This window comes from Equus caballus, chromosome X (genome assembly GCF_041296265.1).
Source record: "Equus caballus isolate H_3958 breed thoroughbred chromosome X, TB-T2T, whole genome shotgun sequence".
NCBI classification, from domain to species: Eukaryota; Metazoa; Chordata; class Mammalia; order Perissodactyla; family Equidae; genus Equus; species Equus caballus.
The window spans coordinates 75,541,605-75,550,888 of NC_091715.1; the positions used below are offsets into that span (position 1 = coordinate 75,541,605).

General features: G+C 37.1%; 1 pseudogene; it reads right to left on the reverse strand.

Annotated features, from left to right (window-relative positions):
* Window positions 1-327: 327 nt before the first annotated feature.
* LOC102149847 (ferritin light chain 1 pseudogene) lies at window positions 328-854 on the reverse strand (annotated as a pseudogene).
* Between the last annotated feature and the right edge of the window lie 8,430 nt (window positions 855-9,284).

Genomic DNA, 9,284 nt, shown 5'->3' on the forward strand with positions numbered 1-9,284 from the left:
ATAAAATAATTAAAAAAATAAAATATATATCTTTCATCCAGCCTATCTGTATTTATGTTTTTCTATCACAAATCTATATCTATAGCTATGTCTATTTCTATATCTATATCTATGTCTACATCTAACTATATGCATGTACGTGTTTATTTACTTTTGGTAGCAAAAAGGTTTACAATTTCCACTTGGCCATGACCTGAGAGAGGGTTCTGGGGTGGTTAATAAGCTGTGTTATGCTGGAGGAAGAGGCGCTGGCAGAACCTAGTTCAGGAGAATTAGGTGGTGGCTGTAGCGGGGTGGGTATCACAGGCTACTGGGCTTGGGAGGCTTCTAGTTGTCTTGCTTGAAGGTGAGTTTTTCCAAGAGGTTCTCAATTAGACAGGCTTGGGACTGACCAGACTGTGGAGGTTGATCAGGTGGTGGTGCATCTTCTTGATGAGTTTCACCTCCTTTTAGGAAGTAGTCTTCCAGGAAGTCACAGAGATGAGGGTCTGTGGGGTTTAAGAACCCAGGATATGCTGATCCAGCAGGGCCTGCTTCAGGTTCTTCTCCAGGCCACGGCAGCCTCCTGGACATCCAGGGTACAACGTCACTCATGTTGGGATGGCTTCTTCACATCCTGGAAGAGGGCTTGGCCACCACACTGGCTTTGTAGCTTTAAGAGACACTTCGGGCTCTCATGCTTCTCCACTAACTCGTGGAAGAATTGGTCCATGCTCTCCCCCAACCACATCTTCACCATCAAAACAGAAGTCCAGAGAGAGGTAGGTATAGGAAGGCAGTAGGTGCAGGTTGGCCAGTCAGATGACAGCAGCTTTGACCTTGGTGGCATACTTCTGGAAAATCTGGGAACTCATTGTTGGTCAGTGACATGGAGCTAACCACAAAAAAATGGTGTTAGCTGCTCCGGAAAGCAGGAGATGGCTGAGAAGATTGTTCCAGAGGCTGCGGCTGGGAAGAAGGTTGGAGAGTGTTTCAAGACTGTTGGAGGCTGGAAGTGGGGAGTCCTCTGGTCTGTTGAAGCTAGAGACAGATCCGAGGACTGCCTAGTAGTGCAGTGCCTATATATATATATATTTTTTTTTTTCTTGGTGAGGAAGATTGGCCCCAAGCTAACATCTGCTGCCAATCTTCCTCCTTTTGCTTGAGGAAGATTGTCACTGAGCTAACATCTGTGCCAGTCTTCCTCCATTTGTATGTGGGATGCTGCCACAGGATGGCTTGATAAGCGATGTGTAGGTCTGCACCCGGGATCCAAACCTGTGAACCCCAGGTTGCTGAAGCAGAGTGTGCGGACTTAACCACTACACCACTGGGCTGGCTCCTATATACATATATAAAATATATATGTATATAGGGGGCTGGCCCCGTGGCCGAGTGGTTAAGTTCGCGCACTCTGCTGCAGGCGGCCCAGTGTTTCGTTGGTTCGAATCCTGGGCGCGGACATGGCACTGCTCATCAAACCACGCTGAGGCAGCGTCCCACATACCACAACTAGAAGGACCCACAACGAAGAATATACAACTATGTACCGGGGGGCTTTGGGGAGAAAAAGGAAAAAATAAAATCTTTAAAAAAATATATATATATATGTATATAAAATATATATATATATATTTTAAATTCTAACCTCTTTATTAATTCTGATGCAGTATAGTGTAGAAATGAATAGCATTTGCTATAGAGTCAAACTATCTTGAATCAAGCTGTGTCTGAATCTAAGCTCAGATACTTATTATGTGATCTAGAACCAAGTTATTTAGTCTCTGATCCTCAATGCCTTCATCTGTGCATTTGGCATAATAATAGTATCTATCTTATAGAATTGTTCTGAGGACTAAATGAGATGAGGTGTAAAGTACTTAGAACAGTAACTGGCACATGGTAAGCACTAGGAAAATGTTATTCATTATTATTGGTATTGTAATAATTTTCCAATTAGTAGGTTTTAGGTAGAGAGTTAATTCATCTATTAATAGTGATTTAATCTTCTTTTCAATCTTTATACTTCTTCCTATTTCCTGTCTTATCACATTGGTTAGAACTTTCTAAACTATGTTTAATAACAATGGTTATAACCATTATAATGGTTATCACTTGTTAAAATTCATTGTCTTAATGGGAGTACATCTAGTATTCAGTACAATATTGACTATTGATTTAAGATTGATTTTCTTTGTCAGATTAAAAAAAGTATACTTATTCTTCATTTTCTTTTTTTTTTTTTAAGAACTTTTGTTTATTTTTTAAGATTGGCACCTGAGCTAACATCTGTTGCCAAACTTTTCTTTTTCTTCTTCTTCTCCCCAAAGCCCCGCCAGTACATAGTTGTATACTCTAGCTGTAGGTCCTTCTGGTTGTACTATGTGGGACACCCCCTCAGCATGGCCCAATGACCAGTGCTAGGTTCACTCCCAGGATCCCAACTGGTGAAGCCCTGGGCCGCTGAAGTGGAGCACACAAACTTAACCACTTGACCCTGGTGCCAACCCCTATTCTTCGTTTTCTAAGAGGTTTTTTTTTTTTTTTTTTTTAAACTATGGGAATGGATTTTGTTTTTTTTATTAAATACCTTCTTAGTACCTATTAAGATGATCATGTTGGTGCCATTTTATATTCCATATTTTACTTTTTTTTTCCTACTCACTCTTCATTTATCTTATCAGCTGTATTTTATATACTCTTTTGAGCCAAATAAAAATCTTTCTGGAACATGAAACTATAAGAATAATATAGATATGATGTATTGTACTAATAGATTTACTAATATCAAACAACCTTTCCATTCTTTGATTAAACCTTATTTGTAGATGGTATATTATTATTTGAATATACTGTTGAAATAGGATTTTTGCACCTGTATTCTTAAGTAAGATTGGTCTGTTGCAAGGGTTGTAAACTCAAATGATTATATAATTGATGGAGGCTATAACTCCAAAAGAAGTGATGGAGACTGTGACAAACAAAACAGTTCATACCCCATTTAATGAGGCTGCCACAACTCAGTGCCAGCTGACTGTTGTAAAGTGGGAATGTAGACACAGTGTGGCCAGACCTGACTTTCCAAGAAGCCATAAATCCATAATTTTATGCTAAATTTCTCAGGTTTTAAATGTTGCCATCTAATTCTAATTGTTTTAAAACCCTATATAGGCACATCAAAATAAAACAAAACAAACGCAAAGCCCCACAGCATCTGAAAGCTGGATCTGGACTGTGACTGCCAGCTTTCCATCTCTGGAGTAGAGATTTTCTTTTTTGAATTTTGACTCGTTTTTTTGTTTACTTGGGGACAAATTATATAGCATCATTCAAAAATGTAATAGTCACAATTTAAGGATTTCTCCCTTAATTTAAATTTAAAAATTGTCCACTTATTTAACTATTAATTGATTGTCTATAAATACAAACATAACAAGTCATACTAAAGTCACATTCATATCCAAATGAGAACCCTCATTATAAAAAAAACATATTTATATGAAATTCTACTTTTAGCAAAAAAATGTTAAAGAAGAATTTTGTTTTACATTTAGGGAATATCTGAGAGTCAGCACATATATAATCCAATCTCTGTATGTAGTATGAGTCTGTAGAATGATATCCCACTAAACACAGTCATAATCCAAGACACTACTACAGAATTTTTAGTCTTCAAATAAATATTGTTGATTTCAGCATTCTTATTTACTTATGTAAGACAAATTTTCCACAGTAAATATTGGGGAATTCTGACTAATCAGGTGCTATGAGCCGTAAATCCTCATTCCCCTAGCTTTCTGATTAAAATGAAAATTTTACTGTAATTAACTTATAGATGCATCAAAGTCCGTATAGCTCATTCAGTTTATTGTTTCACATTTTTAAACAGTATAGCAGAAATTAAATTACCTAGTCCCCAAATACCTACTCTTTCTCTAAAGTGCTTCACAAACAAAAACTCACTCCAAAAACGTCTAATGTGAATTTCTTAGTCTGATTAAACTTTCTTTCCACCTAAGCTAACATCAAAGTACATTTTGTCCTTTGGAATTCTGATGTATTCACTAGTAGTTTTATTTCTCTCAGAATAGCTCTTTCCGGCATGATGCAGTAGAAAGAATAATCAATGATGTGAGAGCCAGAAAAATTTTATTCTAATTCTGACTCCTTCATTAACTATGTGACCTTAGGCAAATCACATAATTTATTTAAGCCTTTTTTAAAAACCTATATAATGATTGTACTCCTTCTTGCTATAAAATTCTGTGACTATAATCTTTACTTCTGTCCCATTACTTCCTGCATTTCAGTTTTCAATATCCATTCAGTGAAGATGTAAGTCTCTCATTTCTATTACGTCCTTTAAGATACAAATACTCATCCCACACATCCCTACCATACTCTATTTGGCTCTTAATTCTCCTACATTTTCTCTTTTTCTTTCTTCTAGGGTGCTTTGTGGAGCCCGTGATCCCCGTAGACAAATTCCACTTTATTCTAACCCTGTTTATCAGCCCAACAAAATATGGTTCTCACACGAGGACATCAGCTTCTCTCCAGTCTTCCTCACTGGAGATTTCGTTTGCAGGCTCCCGTAGTGCATGTGGCTTCCCCAGTGCCTGGTTTCTGCAGCACGGACAGCTTCTTCAGTGCTTGGATCCTGTAGCACAAGCATCTTTGCAAGTACCTAGCTCCTGCAACACAGATGGCTTGTCCAGCGCTCAGCTCTCACACCTGCTCCTTGGGCATTTTCTAGATGAAGCCTCCATATGATCAGCTTTTCTAGTAGCCTAGAGGATAGTTTTCTGGCAAGCTTTAAAGAGCAAATTTCTAGCAAGTTCCCCCAGCCTGATATCAGAGTGACTTCTCTGTCATGATAGTGTCTACTCCAGTAAGGTCCGGACCTCAGCCCTGGGCAGGAGGCGGGTGGGGATGCTCTTCCTTGGGCTCTCTATCTCAGCCCCAGGAGTAGTATAATAGCTATTCCTTATTTCTGATATTCTTATATTCTTTAAAAGTCTCCTTACCTCTTCTTCTTCTTAACACAGTGTTCTTTTCTTTATTGAGGTCGTATTGCTTATAGCATTGTGTAAATTTTCATTATTATGTTTCAGTTTCTGTATAGACTGCATCGGGTTCACCATCAATAGTCTAGTTTTCATCTATCACCACACGTGCATGCCCCTTTATCCCTTTGGCCCTCCCCTCACTCCCTCCTCCTCTGCTAAGCACTAATCTGTTCTCTTTATCTATGGGTTTGTTTATCTTCCACATATGAGTGAAATCATACAGTATTTGTCTTTCTCTGTCTGACTTATTTTGCTTAACATAATACCCTCAAGGCCCATCCATGTTGTCACAAATGCACGATTTTGTCTTTTTATATATACTACATCTTTATCCATTCATCAGTTGATGGGCACTTGGGTTGGTTCCACATCTTGGCTACTGTGAATAATGCTGTGATGAACATAGGGATGCATAAATCTCTCTGAATTGTTGATTTCATGTTCTTTGGGTAAATACTTGGTAGGGGAATATTTGGATCATATAGTATTTCTATTTTTAATTTTTTGAGAAATCTCCATACTGTTTTCCATAGTGGCTGCACCAGTTTGTATTCCCACCAGCACTGTATTAGAGTTCCCTTTTCTCCACATCCTCTCCAATGCTTGTTATTTCTTATCTTTTTAATAATAGCCATTCTGATGGATGTGAGGTGATATCTCATTGTAGTTTTGATTTGCATTTCCATAATAATTAGGGATATCAAACATTTTTTCATGTGCCTGCTGGCCATCTGTGTATCTTCTTTGGAAAAATGTCTATTCATATCTTCTGTCCATTGTTTGATCGGGCAAGCCCCTATTTCTCTTCTTGAAATAACTCATATTCTCATGGCTTCAGCTACCATCTCTTATCTAATTACTTCCAATCCATGTTTGTAGTCCTCGCATATCTCTTAACTTTAATTCTATATCATTTGTTCTTTTATCTTACAAATAGTTACTGAGTGCCTACTATGTGCCAGGCAGTGGTAAATACTGGAAATACAAAAATGAGCAAGGCAGGGCTTGCCCGGTGGCACAGTGATTAAGTTCACACTTTCTGCTTCAGCAGCCTGGGATTCGCCAGTTCGGGTCCCAGGTGCGGACATGCACATCGCTTGTCAGGCCATGCTGTGGCAGGTGTTCCACATAAAATAGAGGAAGATGGGCACAGATGTCAGCTTAGGGCCAGTCTTCCTCAGCAAAAAGAGGAGGATTTGTGGCAGATGTTAGCTCAGGGCTAATGTTTCTCAAACAAAAAAAAAAAAAGAGAAAAAAACCCAAAAGTGAACAAGGCACATTTCCTGCACACAACAGGCTTATTGACTGGTGTTGAACACTAACAAGTAAACGGAATATTACTCTACAGTGTGATCAGTGCTGCAGTTGAAGTAGAGAGTACTACAATAGCATAAAAGAAGGACAGCTATCCTAATATTGGAGGAGGTCAGGGAGGACTTCCTAGAGGATGTGATAGGTAATCAGAGACCTGAAGGATGAGTAAGAGTTAACTAAGTGAAGGGGCCTTGAAGCGGAGGAAGTGGTTGGAGAGACAGTTTCAGGCAGAGGGAATGATATGTGCAAAAGCCTAGATGTCATAGAAAGCATAGTGTTTTTGAGGAACTTCAATTAGTTGAAACCACAGAATTGCAGATCAATTAGCCAGACGGTAGAGTTTGAGGGAAGAGCGATTAAAGTTAAGCAGGAGCCAGATATTAAAATTGTGTGCTTCCTAGACATTTTTCCTGTGATGTTCTGCCAACCTCGAACTCACTATGTACAAGTAAGGAAAAAAAACACATTTCAACATCTTTCTCTTCCTTAAAATTCACCTTCTCAATTCTAACCTTTTGTTTTTCTGTTCCTCTACAGAAATCGTATCCTTTTATGCCAATTTTCTACAATCATGATCAATGCTATTCATTTGCCTTGACTATATTGTTTCCACTCTGAAGCACCCACTCTCATTCTCTTTAGCAATCCAATTTTATATTTTATTTAACATCTATCTCTTTAAAAAAATTTTCCTGACCTGTTTTCAATACTGTAATTATACTTATTTTTTCCCTTCTCTCAATTCTAGACTTTTAGTTAAGCATTTCTCTCGACCACATACTGTTGTACCTTGTTCGTTGATTGTTTTATTTAGGTATTTAAAATATTTATTGAGAACTTTCTATTGCTAGGAGCTGTGCTTAGCACAAGAGCCCCAGGAGTGAACAAGATAGACAGGACTCATGCCCTCGTGCAGCTCGTAATATAATAAGGTTTTCTGAATGCATGTCTTACCCTTTCAGCTACACTGTAAGCTCCCTGAGGTCAGGGGTTGTGATCTAAAGTTTTGTGATCAATATATTTCAGTGCAGAATAACAGAGACGAAAAAAAATTCCAGACGAATGAGAGAAGGGCTTAAGCCAAACAACGTTCTTAAAAATATTCCTAGGTGGTATGGACACATTTTCTAGAAAATGGGACATTTATCTAAAGCATAATATATTCTGAGTTTTTAATACTTTACAGACTTTAATATTTTTATTTAATTTTATTTTATTTAATACTTTAATACTTTTATTTTTCACGTGATTATCACAGCAAATGCTTTAAACATTTATCAATTAAACATATATTCATCTATTAATTTCTGAGAAACTCTAACTTCATTATATTAATCCAGGGTTTCTCAACCTTAGCATTATTGACATTTTGGGCAAGATAATTCTTTGTTGTGTACACACAACAAAGTCAGGTGGAGTTAGGTAGAGACTGTCCTGTGCATTGTAGAATGTTTAACAGCATCTCTGGCATCTTTCCACTAGATGTCTGTAGCATCCCCCCACCCCAGTTGTGACAGCCAAACATGTCTCCGGATATTGCCACATGTCCCCTGGGGAGAAAAATCACCCTGGTTTAGAGACTCTGCAATCCTATTCTGAGATTCATGGTACACAGTTGTATGCTGAAGATAACCCTCATGACCTCTACCCTAACGTTCAAAAGAAGACCCCTACGTTTACATTTTAGCAAATCTGAGGATTCCCCACACACAAGTCACAGCCACTTTTTCTACAGGGTATCTTTATATCAAGAAATCTTCATATTTTTAGAAATGAATGTGAAATTTACTTCATTCTTTGGCATTACTTGTCTTTCAATTAAAAAGTAATATTTACCAGCTATGCATTGTAAGTGTTTTCTGCATGTATTACTCACTTTAATTCGTATAACAACACTGAGAAGTTGGTATTACATTTACAGATGAGGAATCTGAGGTTCAGTACACTTAAATAATTTGTCTAAATTTATGCAGTTTGTGGTGTAAAGGGGTTTCAAATTCAGAACTCTGACAGCATAATCAGTGAATTTGCTACTAATTATACTGACTGACCTTTCTTTCATCTCAGTAATTTCACCAGTAGGAATGAGTTATAGAGTAAATTTTACTACCAGCAGAGAGTGGAGGATTGAAAATTCCTGTTCTTACTTTTATTCTCAATTTTCTCTCTTTTATGCCCCACCATCTCAGTTTTCATGCTTTTTAATGATACAACCTACCAAAAACCTATCAGTTTCTGATAACAAGTAGGTTTCTAAACTAAAAGAGGAAAGAGATTGATCTTCATTACACGCAAATAAATCAATGGTATTGGAAAGATAAAGATATAGTCACTCTGATAAACACTTCAGTAAGATTACAGAGGTCTCAGTGGTGTTGTTGATCTTTTGTCTAGGCAAAAGTAACGTACGTTTACTTGTGATACAGTTAAGTTCCTCATTTGTAAAAGGAAGGGGAGTAGTCCATATGATTTCTAAGGTCTTTTTAAGCTCTGACCTTCTAAAAATATCTGCGTTGTAGAAAGTTCCTCTGAAAGAAATAGAAATCATAAATAAGATATCATATATGACGTTATTAAGACTTCACTGTTTAAGTAAAAAATAATTGGTATTTGGATGATAGTAGAACTTCAAAGTTATATATAATCCTAAAGGTGTTAGTTCCTTAGGGTTTTTTTATTTGATTGTTTTTAATTTGATTTTTATTTCACTCCATTCTTACTTAAGGACTTGTTTTCTCATGTTTCCTCTAGATGGTGCTCCATAGCCAAAAATTACTTTTTAGTCCAGAAGTTATTGAGAAATATTCTTAGTCAAGAAGACACTCCCCTTTGTCTCTAAATTCTGTGTTATACTTTATCTATGTCATAATTTATAAGATACTGGCTCTATAAAGTATAAATATATTTTTCTAAGTTTTACAA